At 34.6% G+C, this 22,208-nt stretch overlaps 1 pseudogene; it reads left to right on the forward strand.

The window, feature by feature from the left end:
* The first annotated feature begins 20,951 nt into the window (after nt 1-20,951).
* LOC119046209 (uncharacterized) lies at nt 20,952-21,109 on the forward strand (annotated as a pseudogene).
* Nucleotides 21,110-22,208: the final 1,099 nt, after the last annotated feature.

Genomic DNA, 22,208 nt, shown 5'->3' on the forward strand with positions numbered 1-22,208 from the left:
ATCCCTCCCCCTTTGTCCCCTTAAATTCCCTTCCATCTCCCCTCTGGTCACTGTCCCCTTGTTCTCTATTTCAGTGTCTTTTGTTTTTATTCTGCTTGCTTGTTTGTTTTGTTGTTTAGCTTCCTGTTAAAGGTGAGATCATATGGTATTTGTCTTTCAACACCTGACCTATTTTCACCAACTGAAAATAAACAGTGTCAAGAGTTTGGGAATAAGTTTTCCTCATACTTTCTTATACAATCATGTGTTCCTTTTTTATAGTCATCTCTTTTCTCTTATTATTATATATACGTCTTTCCCCATCATTGTATATGAAGCATCAGCATTATTTTATATTATGTATAGCATTTCACTTAATGGGTCTATCATAATTATTTAACCAAACCTTATTTTGAATGTTTAGGCATTTAATTAATATTTACAAATATAGGTTTGAATGTGATACATGTCTTTATTATGCATCTTTGGACATTCTGTTTACAAATTAAAAGCATTATGACTCAGAAAAGACTACAACTCAGGCTCTAAGGTATGTAATGATACAATTCTGTACAGTGTGGTTCTCTTCAGATCCCTAAACTGACTCATATTTGACATTAAGACTGAAAACAGCTGGGATGGGAGAAAAAGACAGAAAATTGTACTTGAACAACAATTACATAAAAAAGAAAAAAGAAATTATAAAAATAATTAATCTGCCCAGGGTAAAAAATCAAATAAAATAAATAAAACAGCATATGTTAAAAGCAGTGTCCTAAGCAATGAACTAAAATATCTTATATATCTGCTTTTTTTCATTTTTATGACATAAAAACAGTAATTGTAATCTTCTCTAAAAAATTACTTTTTTTTAATCTTTTTTTTATATTAAATTTTATTTAGTTACTTTTCAAGTACATTTTTTTTTCATCTATTTCTCCCATCCCACCCCACCCCCCCGCCCGGTCTTCCCCCCTCCCTCCCATTCCCCCCCCCCAGTCCTCATCTCTGTGTCTTTCATACTTGTTCCTCAAAATCCCTCCCCCTTTTTCCCCTTAAGTTCCCTTCCCTCTCCCCTCTGGTCGCTGCCCACTTGTTCTCTATTTCAGCGTCTTTGTTTTTATTCTGTTTGCTTGTTTGTTTTATTCTTTAGCTTCCTGTCAAAGGTGAGATCATATGGTATTTGTCCTTCAATGCCTAGCCTACTTCACTCAGCATAATGCTTTCCAGTTCCATCCATGTTGTTGCAAAAGGTAGTAGCTCCTTCTTTCTCTCTGCTGCATAGACATTCCTCAATTAGTTTTTCTAAGGACTCTTTTTCTCTCACCAGTTCATTTAAAACATTATTCAAACATATTTTTTTGGCTCAAAGAACTCACTTTATAAGATCCTCTTCACTGTTTCTACCCTTACCTAATTTTTCTTCACTCAAATGAATTCCAGCAACATATAAAAGGGGCAATGTAAATGCTTTTTATTGATTTTGGATCCTGAAACATAATTTTTAGTTTACCTCACTTACCAACTAAAATTTAAATAAAACCACCCATATCTTAAACATGTATCTTTACATATTTTATTATTATACATTATTGCATCAATGTCCCTAAAAGCTATATATTTTTAAAAATCACTTGGCCGTTAGCAAATATTAACCAAAATAATTATTGTAGCATTTGTGCCCTTAGTAAAGTTAATCCATTTCAGCTCAGCCTCATGAAAAATTTACCACAAAGAATGTTTTGAAGCAGTGGATTTAAAATTTTGAATATTAATAAGGCTAAGCTTGTTTAAACACAAGCCCCGCAGTTTTGGATTCAATAAATCGGGGTGAAACCCGAAAATGTACATTTCTAAAACTTTTCAGTTGATGCTGATATTCTTTTTCTTATTACACACGTTTAGATTCTCAGTTATGTGGATAAAAGTCTCATAATGTGAAGATTTTTCTTTAGACATTATGTTAATATTGACTATAATATAAATGTTTAAGTCATTTATTAGTTTAAATCTTAGCTATATCACTTACTAGTTGGTTAATAAACAAGCAATTTACACTTTCTAAGCTTCAGATTCTTTATGTATAACAGGTTTAATAGTATATACACAGTAATATTACATATAATACTATATGGTTCATATTTATATTATAAAATATTATGTTATAATAGAAATTTAATAATAGAAATGCCATAATAATGAATGTAATTATACATAATATATTTAATAGTAATAATATCTACCAATAGGTTTTCATGAGAGTTAAATAAATTCAGACATGTAAAACTATAAAAATAAAGGTTAATATTTTAAGTTAGGGAAGAGAAAAGAATCTTGAAAAGGGCAAAGTTATAAGGGTAAAATAAAGTAGTCATTTGTATCAAAAATAAAGGTAACCAGGAGAAGAAAAATAAGTTAAAAATTTAACAATCACTTGATCAATGAAAAGACAGTGAACAAAGACAGCAAAGGCAGAGAAAGATATTTATAAATCATAATGTTGAGGAAAATAAATCAGACACAAGAGAATATACTTAGTATTTCATTATACAAAGTTTAAATGGAACCACAAAAGACCAAGAATAACACCAATCTTGAGAAAAAAATTGGAGGTATTATACTACCTAATATCAAACTATACTAAAAGTGATAGTAATCAAAACAGCATGGTTCTGGCATAAAAACAGACACATAAGACCAATGGAACAGAATAGAAAGTCCAGAAATAAACCCACACTCTTATAGTCAATTAATATTTGACAGAGGAAGAAAGCACATACAGTGTGCTTAAGATAGTTTATTCAGTAAATGTTTTGGGGAGAATTGGACAAATACATACAAAAATCTGAAAATGAACATCTTCTTACACTATACATAATAAATTCAAAGTGGATTAAATACTTAAATGTCAGATTCAAAATTATAAAAATCTTAGAAGAGGCCAGAAGATGGTAGCAAGGTAAGTGGACAAACTTGCTTGTGCACCCAACTGGGACACCTAGCTGATCTTCTGAAAAAATGAGTAAACAGCCAATGGAATCCTAGCTTATATGAAATTTGGAAGCCAAAGATTTCAGAGGACATTTAAAAACAGACTTGAAGGTGATTGCATAAGCTGATGAGAAGGTCCCTGGGACCTGCTCCAGGGAGCACAGCTGCTGCAGGAGCTTTGGAGGAGAGCCAGATCAGTGATTGTAACTTCACAGCTTCCTCCTCCCCCAGAGCAGGGACGCCAGTCCCACACCAGGAGAGACCTGTATGCCTGAAGCTGCTGGGGGATAAAGACGCAGTGGGAGACCCACAGAGGCTATGGTCCAAAGTTGAAAGTATGATCAATGGCAGGAAAAGTACCAGAGAAAATGGGGAGCCGGTGGCACCTGGAGATAAGAGAAGAGTTGAGCCACAACTGACCCTGAGCCTGATAGTCTGGGGACTGGTCAGAGAGTTTGGCTGTGTGAAAAGCCAGGCACTCGTTAAGAATGACTGGGGCCGCAACCAGGGGAAATTTGCTTTAAAAAAAAAAAAGGCTCTCAGCCCCTGTGCAATGAACTCTCAAGCATGTGGGCCCTGCCGGAAAAGAAGGAGGAGCATGATGAGCTCCAAATCACGGAGCCTCAGGGGACTGATCAAAGTGGGACATCAGGGGCTCAGAGGGGTAGCAGTCCCCAGAGAGACTTAATTTAATAGGGAATCTAAACTGCCCTGAAGGGAGTTTGTGCACAGTGCCCAGGCCAACAAAGAGGGAGGAGGGGTGCAAGTTGCTCCCACTCAGTACACCTCATGTACTAATCAAAGGGTGGCACAAGGAGGTGAATAAAAGGCACTGGCCTGGTGCTTATGGAGAGTGGGAGCCCATGCAGTGGTCTAAGGGCTTGGGCTGGAGATTGGATACCTGTGAATATTGGAGCACAGACAGACTGAGCCCTCGGTGCAGAACTACAAGAAAGGAAAAAGAAAAAAAAAAAAACCCAGCCCCCTCTTTGCCTGGAGCATAAAGGAAAACCAGCAGAACCCACCTGGTGGATTTTAACAGAGGAAGAGTAATATGGACACTGATCCACAGTGTCCGCTTGCATCATTATGGATGAAATGAGTCATTCACACAGACTACAGAGTCCAGTAGAGGAAAAGGAACAGCAGGGCTTTTCTCTCAAAGGGAGCAAAAGCTGTAGCCCTTGCTGTGCCTGGCGTTTATTGGGTTTCTCAGAACATTAGAGGATGGTTCTCATTTACTATGCACAGGTTCTCTTTATGTGGTTAACTTTTACAGAGAACAAAGGAGTCAATGCCACTAATCACATCACAGAAGAGGGATATTTGCAAATGAAAAGGCAAAGTGGTTGAACCAGTTATACTCATCCTTGGAAGATTTAGCATGGATTTTAGGAAGTTACTTTGCAGTAAATGTTTGCCACTGGGGGCTGGGCCCACACCACTCAGAATGGTCTCCTCCAGAAGAGGCTTTTTTTTCTTCCAAATTTCAGTAAATAACACCTGGAGCCGTGAAGGATCAAAGACAGGCCCAGAGAGAGATCAGAAGGCTAACACCAACAATTGAGACAAAATTCACTTTGTTATCCTGCAGAACCTACATTTTATTTTTTTAATTTAATTTTTTAAATTTAATTTTTTAAATTTTTGTTATTATTATTATTTTTATTTTATTTTTATATTACTCTTCCTTCCATGTTTCTTTCTTTTGTTTGTTTGATTTCATTGTTTGTTTTTTTTGTTCTCCTTTTCATATTGTACTTTAATTTATCTTCTTTCATTTCACTCATATTCCAATAACACACTACTCTTGGTCTTTTTTTTTTTATTCAGATCAAATATTTCTTGTTATATTATCATTCTTCCAATTCCCACACAGTGCCTTTCCCTGGTCTTGATCCATTTCTCTATCTCCCTGAGCTTTATCACTGTTGTGGTGAACTTCATTCTCTCATACACTATACCAAGTTCCCCTATTTTCACTATAACTCACTATCTAATCTCACATAAGCACTCTGCTTTGTGGAGTCAGGTCACATTATTTTTCTCCTCTACTAAGAGTCTTATCTCTTTTTCACCTTTTATAAAAATAGTGGCGAGTTAGGTGAAATATCACAGTTATTGCTGTACTTCTTCAAGGGATCTTCTATCTGTTTTCTACTTGTTGGTACCTTAAATCCCATAAAATAGTCTCCCACTGTCTTAATCCACTTCCTGATCACATACATGATAAAGTGGAAGTTGTGAATACCAATAGACCCACTGGAGGAGAGAACCCACTAACAAAGGAGCCACCAACAGGTAAAAACCAAGTTCAACAAGCGAGCTCACACAACGGAAGAAAAGGAAACCCTAGGGCATCCAGACAAGGAGATCAGAGAGACCACACCACTGAGTCCCACAGAACTCCTGCCATAGAAGTACACCCTACAAAGAGAGCTAACAAATTAGAGAATTTAGAATCACAGAAACAAACCAAAACTCACCTAAAATGGGGAAACAAAGAAAGGACCTGCAATTGAAAGGAATCGAAGACTCCCCACTAAAAGAGCTGAATAAAATGGAGGCAAGAAAAATATCAGATGTAGAATTCAAAAGAATGGTCATAAGGATGCTCAAAAAACTCACAGACCATTACAAGGAACTGAGTGAACACTACAATAGTATGAAAAATAAATAAATGCAATAAACAAAAACTAGGAAGAAATGAAGAATATAATTTCTGAAATAAAAAATATGCTAGAAGGAATTACAAGCAGGCTGGATAAAGCAGAGGACCAAATTAGTGAACTGTAAGACAAGGTAGAAAGAAATACCCAGGTAGAGCAGCTGCACACAAAAAAATACTAAAAAAATATTAAGGTAGCTTAAGGTAACTGAAAGACAACATGAAATGCAACAACATTGAAATGATAGGGATACTAGAAGGAAAAGTAGCAAGGGAAAGAAACCCTGTTTGAGAAAATGGTGACAAAAAATTTTGTGAACTTGGAGTGTGGAAAGACCGTGCAAGTTCAGGAAGCACACAGGGTCACAATCAAGATGAACCCAAAGAGGACAACTCCAAGGCATGTCATAATTAAAATGCCAGGTTTTAAAGACAAAGAAAGAATCTTAAAGGCAGTAAAGGAGAAATAGTAAGTAACATACAAAGGAGCTCCGATTAGGCTAGCAGATAATTTCTCAACAAACACAATTCAGACCAGTACAGAAAGGCAAAAAACACCCCAAGTAATGAAAAGCAAAGAACTCCAAAAAAGACTACTTTACTCAGTGAGGCTCTCAATTGAAATGGAAGGCAAAATAAGGAGCTTCCCAGACTAAAGAAGGTTAAAAGAATACACTTCCACCAAAACAGCACTGAAAGATATGCTAAAGGGACTGCTTTAAGATTAATAAAAACAGTGAGAGAGACAGAGAAAGAAATACAGGTACAAAGGGAGAAAATGAATAAGTACCTATCAATAAAAACCTAAAATGTTAATGGATTAATGCTCCGATCAAAAGACATAGAGTAGCTGCATAGCTACCTACAAGATACCCACCTCAGAACAAAAGATCTACACAAACAAAGTGAAGGGTTAGAAAAAAAATATTCCAATCAAATGGACAATCCCCCCCCCGACAAACTTGGGTATCAATACTTAAATCACACAAAACAGACTATAAAACAAAACCACAAAAAGAAACACTGAAGCACACTTCATAATACTCAATGGAAGAATCCATCAAGAAGACACAAACATTATAAACATATACGCACCCAAGATAGGAGCATCGAAATACATAACGGAAATCTTGTAGGACTTCAAGAAAGGTACTGACCACAACACACTTATACTAGGAGATTTTAACACCCCGCTGTCAAAAATAGATAAATCTTCCAAACAAAATATCAACAGGAATATCATGGCATTGAACAATGCCCCATATCAAATAAATTTAACTGATATGTGTGTGTGTGTGTGTGTGTGTGTGTGTGTGTACATATGTAACCTTTTACCCCCAAAGAACAAAATAAACATTTTTTTCAAATGTACATGGAACATTTTCAAAGATAGACCACATGATATGTCATAAAACAAACCTCAACAAATTCAAGAAAAGTGAAATCAATCAATCATTGTCTCAGACCACAAGGGCCTGAAACTAGAAACCAACCTCAAGAATAAAACTCAAAAACAATCAAATTCAGGGAGATTGAATAGCATGCTAGTAAACATGCAATGGGTTAATAATGAAAACAAGAAAGAAATAAAAAAATTCTGGAAACAAATTAAAATAAACACACAACAGTCCACAACTTATGGGACACAGCAAAGTCAGTCCTGAGAGGAAAGTTCATATCAATACTGGCCTACCTAAAAAAGAGAGAAACATTTCAAATAAACAACTTAACCCTACATCTACAAGAACTAGAAGAACAACAACAAATAAAGCCCAGATTGAGTAGAAGGAAGGAAATAACCAAGATCAGAGCAGAATTAAATGATAGAAAGAGTTAAAAAATAATCCAAAGACTCAATAAATCCAGGAGGTCGTTCTTTGAAAAGATAAATAATAACAACAAGCCTTTAAGCAGATTCATCAAGAAAAGAAGAGAGAGGACCCAAATAAACACAATCAGAAATGAAAGAGGAGAGATTACAACTGACACCACAGAAATACAAAGGATTGTAAGAAATTACTATGAAGAACTACATGACAAGAAATTTGAAAACTGAGATGAAATGGACAAATTCCTAGGAAAATATAATCTTCCAAAACTCAATAAAGAAGAAGGAGAAAGCCTGAACAGACAAATAAGAGCTGACAAAATCAAATCAGAAATCAAAATACTCCTGGTACACAAAACCCTTGGACCAGACAGTTTTACAGGAGAATTTTACAAGACATGTAAGGAAGAGCTAACATCTTCTCAGATATCTTCCTGGATATTACAAAAAATCCAGGAAGAGAGGACTCCCAAACTTTTTTTACAAAGCCAGCATCATCCTCATTCCAAAACCAGATAAAGTCACAATAGAGAAAGAAAACTGCAAGCTAATACCCCTGATGAACATAGACTCTAAAACCTCAACAAAACATTGGCAAACCATATCCAGAATTACACTGAAAATTATATAGCATGATCAAATAAAATTCATCCCAGGAATTCAAGGATGGTATTATATATGTAAATCAATAAATATAATACATTACATAAACAAAAGCAAAGATAAAATTACATGATCATATCAATAGATGCAGAAAAGAAACTTTTTTTCTGCATCTGTAAATGCAAATAGATGCATTTGATAAGGGACAGCACCCATTTATGATAAAAACACTCAGGAAAGTGGAAGTAGATTGAGCATACAGAAACATAATAAAGACCATACACAGGAAACCTACAGCCAACATCATACTCAATGGGCAAAAGCTAAAATCTAAAATCTTTCCCACTAAAATCAGGAACAAGACAAGGATGTCCACTTTCACTACTTCTATTCAACATAATATTGGAAGTCCTAGCCACAGCAGACAACAGAAAGAAATACAAGGCATGCAAATTGGAAAAGAGAAAGCAAAACTGTCCAGCTTGCAGATGATATAGTAGTGTACATAGAAAACCCTACAGATTCCACCCAAACTACTCAGCCTAATACGTGAATTTGGCAAAACATCAGGATTCAAAGTCAATACTCAGAAATCAAAGCCATTTTTGTACAACGACAATAAAATATCAGAAATAGAAATCAAGGGAAAAATCCCATTTGATAAAGCAACAATAAAAATAAAGTACCTAGGAATAAACCCTATCAAGGAGGTAAAGGACCTGTACCCAGAAAACTACAAAACACTGAAGAAAGAAATCAAGGAAGACACAAATAAATGAAAGCATATACTATGTTCATGGGTTGAAAACATCCATATTACCCAAAGCAATTTATAGATTTAACACAATCCCTATTAAAATAGCAATGACATATTTCATAGATACGAAACAAACATTTCAAAAATGTATATGGAACCATAAATGACCCTGAACAGCTGCAGCAAATTTAAGAATGAAAAACAAAGTAGGAGGGATTACAATACCTGATATAAAACACCATGGTAATCAAAACAGTATGATACTAGCATAAGAACTGACCCATAGATCAATGGAACAGAATAGAGAGCCCTAAAATAAACCCAAGTCTCTATGCTCAATTAATTTTTGATAAAGGGGGCAGAAGCATAAAATGGAGTAAAAATAGCCTCTTCAACATTGTATTGGGAGATCTGGACAGCTACATTCAACAAAATGAAACTAGATCACCAACTTATACCATACACAAAAATAAATTCAAGGTGGATGAAAGACTTAAATATAAATCACAACACCATAAAAGTCCTAGAGGAGAACATAGGCAGGAAAATCTCAGATATTCCACACGACAATATTTTCAACTATCTATCCTCTAAAGCAAGGGATATAAAGGAAAGAATAAACAAATGGGACCTCATCAAAATAAAAAGCTTCTGCACATCTAGAGAAAACAGCAGTAAAATGGAAAGGGAACCAAGCATTTGGGAAAATATATTTGTAAATGATACCTCAGACAGGGGTTTGATCTCCAAAATATGTAAAGAACTCACACAACTCCACTCCATGAAGACAACCTAATTAAAAAATGGGCAAATGACCTAAACAGACACTTCTCTAAGGAGGATATACAGAGGACCCAGTGACATATGAAAGGACATTCAGCATCAGTAGACATCAGAGACATGCAAGTTCAAACCACAATGAGATACCACTTCACATCTGTCAGAATGGCCATCATAACAAAACCAACAAAAGTTGGTCAATGTTGTGCAGAAAAGGAACCCTAGTACACTGCAGTACACGGGGAATGCAGATCACTGTGGAAAGCAGTATGGAATTTCCTCAGAAAACTAAAAATGCAACTGCCTTTTGTCCCAGCAATACCACTGCTCTGAGTATACTCAAAAAAAAAAAAAAAAAACCCCACTGAAACACCAATTCAAAAGAACCTATACACCCCAGTGTTCATAGCAACACAATTTACAATAGCCATGTCCTGGAAACAACCTAAGTGCTCATCAGTAAATCAGTAGATCAAAAAACTGTTGTACATTTACACAATGGAATTCTATGCAGCACAAAGAAGGAATGAGTTCCTACCCTTTGCAATAGCATGGATGGAACTGGAGAGATTTATGCTAAGTCAAATAAGCCAAGCAGCAAAATACAAATAACATATGATCTCACCTACAGGTGAAACTTAATCAACAAACCAAAAATCAAGCAAAATATAACCAGATACATTAAAATAAAAAAAAACACACTGACAATAACCAGAGGGAAGGTAGTAGAGTGATAACGGGGAAAAATAGGGTAAGAGCCATCAAGGGACATGTATGAAGGACAAATGGACAAAGCCAAAGAGTATAGATTCCAGTGTGGGAGGAGGAGTTGGGTGGGTTGGGGGTGTGTGGTGGGGTGAAAATATAGACAACTGTATTTGAATAACATTTTTTTAATCCTAGAAGAAAACATAGGTAGTAAAATCTCACACATTTCTTGTAGTGTTTTTGGTATATCTCCTCAGGCAAGGAAAACAAAAGGTAAAATAAAGAAATGGTACTACACCAAACTAAAAATATTTTTGCATAGCAAAAAAAAAATCATCAACAAAATGAAAAAGTAATATCTCATTTTGGTTTTAATTTGCATCGCTCTGATGACTAATGATGCTGAACATCCTTTCACATGTCTCTTCTCCCTCTGTATGTCCTCCTTGGAGAAGTGTCTGGTGAGGTCCTTTGCCCACTTTTTATTACAGTTGTTTTCCTGGAGGAAAGCTATGTAAGTTCTTGATATATTTTGGAGATCAAACCTTTGTCCAAGGCATTATTTGCAAATATACTTCCCCATATTGCTGATGTTTTCTTTAGCTGCAGAGAAACCTTTTATGTTGAAGAGGTCCCCTTTGCTTATTCTTTCCTTTATACCCCTTGCTCTAGTCCACAAAACAAACAAGCAAACAAAATATAGCCAGAGACATTAAAATAAAGAACAAACTGACAATAACCAGAGGGGGTACTCAGATAGAGGGGTAGGGAAAGGGTCATCAAGGAACATATACAAAGGACACATGGACAAAGCCAAAGGGGGTAGTATTGAGGGTGGAAGGTGGGGATGGTTGGGGAGGGGGGAAGTGGTGGGAAGAAAATGGAGACAACTATACTTGAACAACAATAATAAATAAATAAATAAAATTTAAAAAAGAAAAGAATACTCACTGAATGAAGAATATATTCTCCAATGAGCTATCCAATGAGGTTAATGTCCAAAATTTATAAAGAGCTTATAAAAATCAACATGAAGAAAACTAACAATCCAATTTACAAAAGATTAAAGCTCTTGATTAGACACTTTTCCAAAGAGAACTAACTAATGGCAAATAGACTTATGAAAAGATGCCCAACATTACTAATAATCGGAGAAATGTTATTATCAATAAATAAGTAAAGAAGTGCTGGCAAGGAAGTGAAGAAAAGTGAACCCTTGTGCACTGTTGGTGGCAATGCAAATTAGTGTAGCTGCTGTGGAAAGCAGTAGGAAGTTACCCCCACAATTTAAAAATGGAGCTGCCTTATGACACAGCAACTCCAACTACACTTCTGAGAATGTACCCAAAGAAACCCAAAACACTAATTTTAAAGAATATATGCACCCTTATGTTCATTGCAGTGTTATTTACAATAGCCCAGGTTTGGAAGCAGCCCAAGTATTCACCAGTAGATGAGTGGATTATATAACTATGGTACATTTACACAATGAAATACTTCTTGGCCATAAAAATGAAGGATATCTTGCCTTTTGCAACAGCACAGGTGGGCCGGGAGAGTATTATGCTAAGTGAAATAAGTCACTCAGAGAAAGACAAGTACCATATGACTTCACTCATATGTGCAATATAATGAACAAACTGAACTAACAATCAAAATATAAATGACTCAAAAATATGGAGAACAAACTGACAGCTATCAGAGGTGAAGGGGGTTGGGGAATTGGGTGAAAAAGGTGAAAGAATTAAACAAAAATAAAATAAAATAAATCCAGAGACAGAAAAAAAGGATCATAATGTTGAGGCAAATAAATCAGATAAAAAAGAATATGCTCAATGTTTCGTTATATAAGGTTTAAAACCAGGGAAAATCTAATCTGTTGTACTTAAGGACATGCAGTGGTTACCTTTGAAGACTACAGTGTTTCAGAATAGCCTGAAGACATTTTTTTCAGGTGGTATCTTTTATTCTATTTCCCAGTCTGGCTGGAGGTTCTGTGCGTGTGTGTGTGTGTGTGCATACTTATGGAAATTCTTCAAGGTAAATATGTTTTCTTCTATATGTATTTTTACTTCAATAAAAAAGGTTTAAACACATTTTTTCCATTTATAAATCATTCACATTATAAATTAATTTTAGACCTTATCAAGTGGCTTAATTGGCATTCCCATTTCCATGTTCAAAGTCAAATTATCCTAAACTGCTCTTACTATCCTGTCTTCTCTGCTTCACCACTCACTGCTGCATATCTGATCCTTCATATATTTTCTGTCTCTATTGGAGACCCCATTGTCTACCCTGTTGCCTTTATCTGAAAGCTGAGACATCTACTCTACTCACTCTCTCACCCCATATTTAATTAGTGATAGTTTACCATCTCTCAGATCATTTTTAAATTTGTGCTCTGTCTCAGTTTCCAAACTATATCATTTTGTTTTCTGTCTCTCATTACAGACAAAATAAGCAACAAAAAACTATGTAAATTGCCTACTTATATGCCTTTGCATATGTTGTTTATTTTTCTAGAATGCCCTTCATTCTTTTTTCTACCAGATTTTTGTTTATCTTCAAATCCTAATTCAAACATCTTTTCATCTTCATTTCACTTACAAGGGAAAATAGTCTTGTTTTTCATCATTGCTGAGCCTTTTACATACTTTTCAAAAACTGCAACAATTGAGAATAGCAACATATTCAGTTCCTTTATGATCTTTTTTCCCTCATCTCTTTCTCTGCCTATGCATAAATCGAATATCTGGAAGTCATATTCTCCAATACAACCACTTAAAAAAAGCCTTACCTTGTAGGCTAGCACTGGGTTCAACACACTGCTTCCCCTTCCTTTAGCAGTGGTTTAAGTTCAGGTTTAAATACTGTATCAAAGGCTGTAGGCAATGATTAGTTGTGTGTATATACATAATACACACACATATAGATATTTGTGTGTGTATTATATATATATATATATCTTTTCTATGCCATTTACTGATATGTATGTCATTTACAGTTCATTTAGTTCATCTAGTGCAACACTAAATATTTCAAAAATTAGTAACTTAATATCTGGTACAACATAATCCCAGTTATATTATCAGCCTCTCTAAACTCAGACATAAGTGTTCTACTATTGTCTGTGTAATAGCATTGTTAACTGTTGTAAATTATTGAAGAATTCTGTGATACATTTTCTTTTTATTTTAGGTCAAATACGTCATTGTCAGAAATTCATGCAAATATCTGATCATTTGAGTTTTATGTTTTGAAGATATAATTGACATATTTTTTAAAAACTTCAAATAGTATGTCTTTTTCTTTTTTAAAGTAATGTTTTCTATATATATTTTTGGTGGGGATTTAAAATTCTCAACAGTTTCCCCCTGTATGTTGATTTTCTCTTTTTTTTTAAATCTAAATACATTGAAAACACCTGCCAAAAGGTTAACACTCAGCTAGAAAAATCTTTATTACATTTAGAGAAGAGCTCCCTCTTCCTTGGGAAATGTTTTAAATGTTTTACTTTCTGGGAACTTATTGCTCCTTCCAAAACTGCGAGTGCTATAATATAGGGGAAGGGACCATATCATGTCAACAAAACTCCCCCAACTCGCCATACTTCAGTTTTCTGCCTCTTCCATTTTCACTGATTGAATTAAGAAAAACAATTGGGAGATTGTCATTTCCCAATTTCTGAGCTGGTTTTGACATGCCTATCTTTCAAAACCTCCTGGAATCTGGTTTGCTTTCCTGTAGGAGTGAGCTTTTGAGAAAATATGCCTTCACCGTATGCATAGCTATGTCTGGGAACCTTATTTCTTACTAAAACTGATTATTTCTGACCTTAATTTTTCTCTAGTAACATCAAGCTAAACTCCATTTCTCATAACTCGATTAAAATAATCTTATTTGAAGTTTCGTTGTTCCCCACATGATTACTCTTTCCTTCATTATTTATTTTGGTAGATCAACAAAGATATTTTTTATAATATTCAATTATTTTCATGGTTTTCTTCTTGTAGTGCTACTTTCACAGTTAATAGGCATTTTATTATTGCTTTCTTTTCCTTTTCCCAGTTTCTTTTATCCTATAGCTTCAAATGACCACTTTTTCTCTTTTGTTTCTCTTTTTCATCATATGCCGTGGGATAACCCAGAGCATGACACCTCCATGGCCTCAGATGGCTGCCTGGCCAGCAGCCATAAGGAATGAGAAAAACAGTCAGTATCTAGGAGGACCAGCCTGCTTGAGGCCCCTTCGTTTATCCTAGGAAGATCAAGCTTCTCACAGCCTGTCCTATTCCCTCTACTGCTACTTCCTTGGGCACCAATCCTATAAGAGGCAGTGAGGCAGGCGGCAGGGTGCAGTCTCTCTCACAGGATCCACTGCCATTGGTGCACTCCCCTGTAATGTGGGTAGTAAAGGGTATGCCTGCATATGTTGGGCCTCCTGGCAGTTTTTCGGAATGTCAGGGATACTAGTGCAGTTCCCCAGCTTGCAGCTCCTACATTACAAACTCTAACATAATCACCTTCATTTCTTTCCATCCTTCAAGATCATTTCCACTTGCTTTCCCACCTACCTCTCCATCAGTCTCATCATGGCTCACAGAATAACTAGGCATTAGAAAAACAAGAGTCAATGAAAACTTAGAAAAGTAGTTTTTCTCCAAACTTATCTCTCTCTCACTAGTAAAAAGATTAAAGCTTGCTAGAGAGAAATCAGCCCTTTCCTCAATATATTGGTTATCAATTGCTTCATAACAACATTATTACAAAATTAAGTACTTCAATCGTTAAATTTATTATATTGCTGGTTCTGTAAATCTGAATTCTGGGCACCACTTACCATTGCTTCAGGAGCTCATAAAGTTGTAATCAAAGTGCCCATAAGAGCTAGAGTCTCATCAGAGACTTGGTTTTTGACCAAGTTGCTTCTTGCTGGGGAAAGATGTTTTTCCAGATACAAAATTCATTTAGTAAACCAGACCAAGAAAAAAGATATCTTCATTCCACCTCAGAGCATCATCAACATGAAAAAGGAATAGGCAACAATCCCACCAATTTCTTTTTTACCAATCAACCATCAATGATTTAAAATCATGTCCTCTACTGCTCTAGTACCTTTGTTGCAACACTGCATCTGGGAGTTGCTAGTCAGAGAGTAGGAAAAGATACAACATTTGGAAGCGGTAAAGGTAAGAGTGCAAGATTAATATTAATGATGTTTCACTGAAGAGTTGCCAATTGAAATTCTAATAGACACATTATTTTAAAATTGTTTTACTGTTATTACCATAAAATGACATTAAATTGCATTCAATACTCCTCCCAGTAAAAAAGACCAAACCATTGAAATATTACATGAATTTTTAAGACTAAAATTTTTCATATGCACTCATAACAGTGATTTTTGATGAATTCTCATACAAATCTATGACCTTTCAAATTTATCTGAGTAAGATGTAGTGGTCATACATCAGTTTTCTCCATTTTCAGTGCTATAAATACATGTAACATAGAACCCTTTCTGGTGTAATCTTTTTTGACATGTGTCTCTACTTAAGTATGAAGCATATTTACTTGACTCTTCACTTTCTATATTTGTGGCTGCTGTCATACCATTACTTACTTGTCATAGGTTTTCTTTACCCCACAGTAAAGTGTGATTAATAATGAGTTATTATTAACTTCCTTATTATATTCAGTCTAACCTCATGTTCCTATAATCACACCAGAAATCTCATAAATAGCAATGAAGATACTCTCTCAAACAGGAAGTTGTTATCTGAGAAATGATAAAATTCTAAATAGGTTAAGACACTTTACCTATTCATAATACTTCATAATATTATTATTCACAATAATGCCCTACTTCATAATGCCAAGGCAGACAGGCTTGGAAGTAAAATAAATAAATAAACACAAAATTGTATTTCTTTAATCCAATCGTGTTCCTTCCAATAGTTCTTTTAAAGATATCCATGCATTTCTGCAATTTACAGAATGCTTTCTTATACCTAGCACCCATGAAAGGCCCACAGACCCTTTAAACCATCCAAAGGTTCACCCGCTGCTATTTATTTTGAGTATCTGCCAATGAAGCATAGCCTTTAGATATTCTGGTGGCTTGTCTGCTCTCCTTGTATAGTTGTTCATTTATCCTCAACTCATTTTCTTTTTCATCTCATTTGCTGGAGAAGAATGAACAGATAGCCAAGCTATTCTGAAGGAGATCAGCTTTCTGCTTACTCTACCTTTTCACATATTCACAGTGACAGCCCTTTCCACATCTTGCTTTTTAGTTTCAATTTTTACTGTAATATGCCTACAACTGCCTCAGGAAAAACCAGTCAGTCTCAAGTCCTGTTCTCTCTCTCACGAAGTACAGGATTTGCTGATGTTCCTTCTCAACTTGTAACCATCACTTTCTTTTTCCTCTTCCCCAAATCCCCTTCTTTCAATGTCCCAATTTAAATGTTCTTTATTTTTTTACTTTTGGCTATTATTTTCTTTTCATTTCTTCTTACACAGACAGTACTTAAGTTCTTTCCAAAAACAACAGAAAAAATCACTTCATTATTTTATACAGGGACAATTTAGGTATAGAAGTTGATTAATTTACAATGTTTCTTAACTAGCAAGACCAGGTGCACATCACAGATCCTTGAATCCTCAGTTCCATTCAATATCAATTTGTCAAAGCCATTTCCTCCTTCATTATACCTCATAGCACTCCTGTGAGAAAGCTGAATTACAAGCAATAAGAGAGCCATTTTCCAAACAGAGAAGTTGAAGCAAAGGAGTTAATTGACCTGTGAGTGGAGAAACCACAGGGAACGTAATATCCAATCAACCAAACCACACCACCATAGCAGGCGAGAATGAATTTTGATTAGTGAAAAAATTGGAATAAATTTTACAGCAAGCACCTTGTTAATTCATACTAATTAGAAGCCAAAAAAGTCAAGGTTAAAAAAATTCAAAATATTAAACATATTTTCAGTTACTTATAATTTACAGTTATTTAAAATGTAATATGACATTGTCAATATAAGTTTTCTGGGTCTGCTTTAAGTATTTAAGAGAAAGTATAGCTTCATATTTAGTTGGATGCTAAGTGCTTGAGCAATTAAATTAAAATTACCAGCATAGACTAGCACAACTTTTGAACTAATACCATGTAAATAAATGCATACATTACAAATACGCTATTTTAATTATACATGTATGTATACAATTAGAAATACAATGAGGTAGATTAATGATGGAATTCGTAGAATGAGAGGTCAGATCCCAAAGCAAAGTATTGTCAAAGTTATATATTTTGGATATCTTTTCTTGTAGAGCAAATTACTGACAGGGCCCCATTTCCATTTTCATTGCATCAACAGTCCCCTCATTTGAAGTAATTCTAGCAAAGTGCCTGTGCTTATTCCTCTTATCCTTCACACTGATCCCAGATTATAGTCCTAAAACTTACACTTCTGTTAGTCACTTGCAAAACAAACCATTTAATGGCTGATTGTCCCAATAGAATAAAATGAAACTCCTATGCAAAATATTATAGATCCATAATATGTTGGTCTCACATCATTCTTTCCTCAATTCCCATTAGACCACAGCATAGCTTAAGACAATTTTATAACCTCAAATTTTATAACCTGCAGCTTTTAAAAGCAATTCCATTAATATAAAAAGTATTTTTCTCATTTCTAACTTTCAAAATTGTACCCATCTTTTCAGGTCCAGAACTCAATACTACAAAAATATATATTTTTTGTTTTATATGGCTATTCTAACGTCCTAAAATTGCAAACTATTTCTTAGTGCTTCAGATGAATATTTGTCATATAAAAAGAAATATCAAGAGCTGCTTAAGTAATTTAACACATATTTTGTTCTATAGTTGAATAAAATTATCTGTTTTCTAAATTATCTTTTCCAATTTCTATCTATTCCCTTTGAAATCAGAATCAGTTTATTTACACTAGAAGGAAGTCCAAGTAAATGTTATGATCACTGCTCTTATTACAACCAACTTGATTTTTACTTTGGGGGACAATTCAGGTTGACTTATTCAGAATGCTGCTTCTAATTAAAGAGCTAAGAAATCGACAAGTTGGTTAGTGTTCCTATCAAGGTCAAAAGAGGAAAATAGAACCCACTCTGAGTATTTTAAATAGCGGGAATTCATTTCAGGAAATTGCTGTCAAAGGATGTTAGGCTTCTAATAAAAAAAAAGAAGACACTGTATTTTCATTACTACAATATGTAACTAAGAGAAAACAAATTAGACCTGATGATAAAGAGAAATATACCATGTTCATTGTCAGAGGACTTAATGTTAAAGGTGTCACTTCTCCACAAATTAATCTAAAACTATACTGCAGTCCCAGTCAAAATCTTATAATGGACATGGACAAACTGATTCTCACCTCCGCAAGTAAAATTCAAAGCACCTAGGAGATCCAAAACAATTTTGAAAAGAAAAGAAGTAGGGAGGAGTCCCTGGCTGGTGTTGCTCAATGGATTGAGCACGGGCCTGAGAACCAGACAATCGTGGTTCGATTCCTGGTCAGGGCACATGCCGGGGTTGCATGCTGGTTCCCTGCAGGCCAGTTCCCAGCAGGGGAGGCACGACAGGCAACCATACATTGATGTTTCTCTCCCTTTCTCCTTCTCTTCCCCTCTAAAGATAAATAAATAAAATCTTAAAAAAAGAAGTAGGGAGGAATGCTTGATTTTGTGACATTATTACAAAGGGTGGCTTGGGCATGAACCTAGCAAAATAGATAAAAAATATATAGAAATAGACTCACTCATGTACACACAACTGATTTTCACTTAAAATGCAAGGAAATTTAATGTAAAATGATACATATTTCAACAATTGGTTCTGCCGTGTGTTTATATGCAAAAGCAGAAACAAAATAGAACTTTGACCATAACTCATATAATACAAAAATATATTCATTACAGTTTTATTTGTAATCCACCAAAAGTATAAACAAGCTGAATGTATATGAACATGTACACATAGAGATAAACTATGAAATCCATGCCATGTAATACTGCTCAAGAATAAATAGCAATTAACTATTGAAATGTGTAAAAAATATTGATTAATCTCAACACAATTATGCTGTATAAAAAAAGGCATGAAAACCAGTGAATAGTATGTGATTCCATTTATATGAAATTTCAAAAGAATGAAAAGAAAGGTCTAGTGACAGAAATGCATTAGGGATAATTCAGGCAAGCCGTGGGTATAGATTCAGGAAGGCAAGGAAGTAAATGATTATAAAGGCACATGAGAAAACTTTTGATGATGATGGGTATATTCATTATCTCTATGATGATGATTTTTTTATGTGTACGTATGTCATAACTTCTTGAGAGTTTAGCTTAGCTGAGCTATTCCATGATATTGCTACCTAGGCATCCATTTTGCTTGGGCAAGTGGGCTGTGGGGTCCCTAAACTGGCATGTGCCCCAGGTCCTATCTCTCTGCCTGCACCCTGCCTTGACTTCCCCTATGTGCCACCACAGGACATGCTGTATACCTCCTCCAGAGCCTGTGAGAAATAAACTAAGTCAGTTTCTCTTGCTGTATTCTTTGAGAACTGTGGCTCACCACCTGGAACTCCGGGGCTCTATTAACAAATGTTGGTTTAACAAAATCATAAAGCTTATCAAAATGCACACTTGAAATATTTGCTATTTATTTTATTCCTATAATATTTTATATTATAGGGATATTATAGGAATATTTATACTACTCCTGTAATAATTTTATATTTCAATAAAATTATTTTTAAATATTCAGTTATTAATTTAATAAAGTGCAAAAAATAACGTAAAATTTATTACTTATAATATATTGGATAGCTATTATAGGCCAGGATATGTGCAATGGTCAGAGATCTGTTAACTCCATTTCTAAGTGAAGAAAATAAAGCTAGAAAATATTAGATGACTTGCCTAAGTCACACATGTTTAAAAAGAAACTGTGCTTCATTGTTTTAAAATAAGAACATTTAATATTAATTTTTTGTGACCTAAATGGTAGATGTTTATATCTCTCTTCCCACTTCTAATATTTAATGTGTGTATTTTTTTTGTTTTAATCAGGATAGCAATATTAACAATATTCTAGCACTTGTACTTATCATTTCAATACTCCACTATTTTATTTCTAGTTTAATTTTAGTGTTTTTACTTCCCTTTATGGTTTTCTATCTTCTTAATTTTGAATTATTAATTCTAATGTTTTTATTTTTTCTATATTTAATATTACTTATGTTTATGTTAATACAAACTACAACATTTTAATGTCATTCATATTGGGAGCAATTTTAAAGACATTATCTCAATTAATCTTGGTAAGAACCCTGTGATAAAGAGGGATTTATGAGTATTATGGTACCAAGAGGGGACACTTGTCTAATGAAGATCAAATGATTAAGGAGGTCAAACATGCTTTTCCTTTATAGAAATTTGAAACAGGAAAAATATGAAACTCACAACAGATTTGTGAGCCACCGACTCACCAGAATATGTAACACAAGGGTCTACTTTGCCACCTTTGGTAGGTCAAAGCAATGAGCAGACAGAAAGGAGAATGTAAAAGACATTTACAGATCACTTCTCCACCTTTTGGCTAAGATCAAGTGTAGTATCTGTTCTTATCAGTTTAAAAGACATTTACAGAAATAGACAACATAAATCTTTTAGGGTCAAGAAGAGTAGATTTTCTGAGTTTCTGTTAGCTTTAGGAATTAAAGAGTTGTTACTGTTTTAACAAACAAAATTTTATTTTAAACACTAATAATTTAATCTTTATTTTCTAACATGGATAAAGGTGCTTAGAGTCATCAAGCATGATTTTAATCAGGGCATACTATTGCTATACTAAATATAATTTTCTTCCCACTATTTTAATTTTTAAATTCACTATTTTCTTTTGTCCCTTCTTGATTCTAATTCATTTTATCATTTTTATACTATAGTTTTCTGAGAAAGAGAGTTTAATAGGGATACATTCCAAAAGCTGATGGTATTTAAAGTTTTAAAGTATATTTTATTGATTATGCTATTACAATTGTCCCATTTTTCTCTCCTTTTTCCCCCTCCACACTGTAACCTCTCCCTCCAGCATTCTCCCCCCCCCCTTAGTTATTGTCCATGAGTCATACATATACATTCTTTGGCTACTCCATTTTCTACACTATCCTTAACCTCCCTTTGTCTATTTTGTACCTACTAATTATGCTTCTTATCCCCTGTACATTATCCCCCCATTCTCCCTCCACCCTCTCCCTGCTGATAACTCTCTATGTGATCTCCATTTCTGTGAATCTGTTCCTGTTCTAGTTATTGCTTAGATTATTTTTGCTCTTATTTTTTTAGGTTCAATTGATGATATTTATGAGTTTGTTATCATTTTCCTGTTTGTATTTTTTATCTTGTTCTTCAATAAGTCCCTTTAACATTTCATATAATAAGGGCTTGGTGATGATGAACTCCTTTAACTTGACCTTTTCTGGGAAGCATTTTATCTGCCCTTCTATGCTAAATTGTAGCTTTTCTGGACAGAGTAATCTTGGATGGAGGTCCTTGCTTTTCATGACTTCCAATACTTCTTTCCAGCCCCTTCTTGCCTATAAGGTTACTTTTGAGAAATCAGCTGACAGTCTTTATGGGAACTCCTTTGTAGGTAACTCTCTCTTTTTCTCTATCTGCTTTTAAGATTCTCTCCTGATCTTTAATCTTGGGTAATATAATTATGGTGTCTCTTAATGTGTGTCTTCTTGGGTCCAACTTTTTTGGGATTCCCTGAGCTTTCTGGACTTGCATATCTAGTTTCTTCTTCAGACTTAAGATGTTTTCTTTCATTA

The sequence above is a fragment of the Artibeus jamaicensis genome, unplaced genomic scaffold, assembly GCF_021234435.1.
Source record: "Artibeus jamaicensis isolate MK-2021 breed Jamaican fruit bat unplaced genomic scaffold, CSHL_Jam_final scaffold_286, whole genome shotgun sequence".
In the NCBI taxonomy this organism is placed as follows: Eukaryota; Metazoa; Chordata; class Mammalia; order Chiroptera; family Phyllostomidae; genus Artibeus; species Artibeus jamaicensis.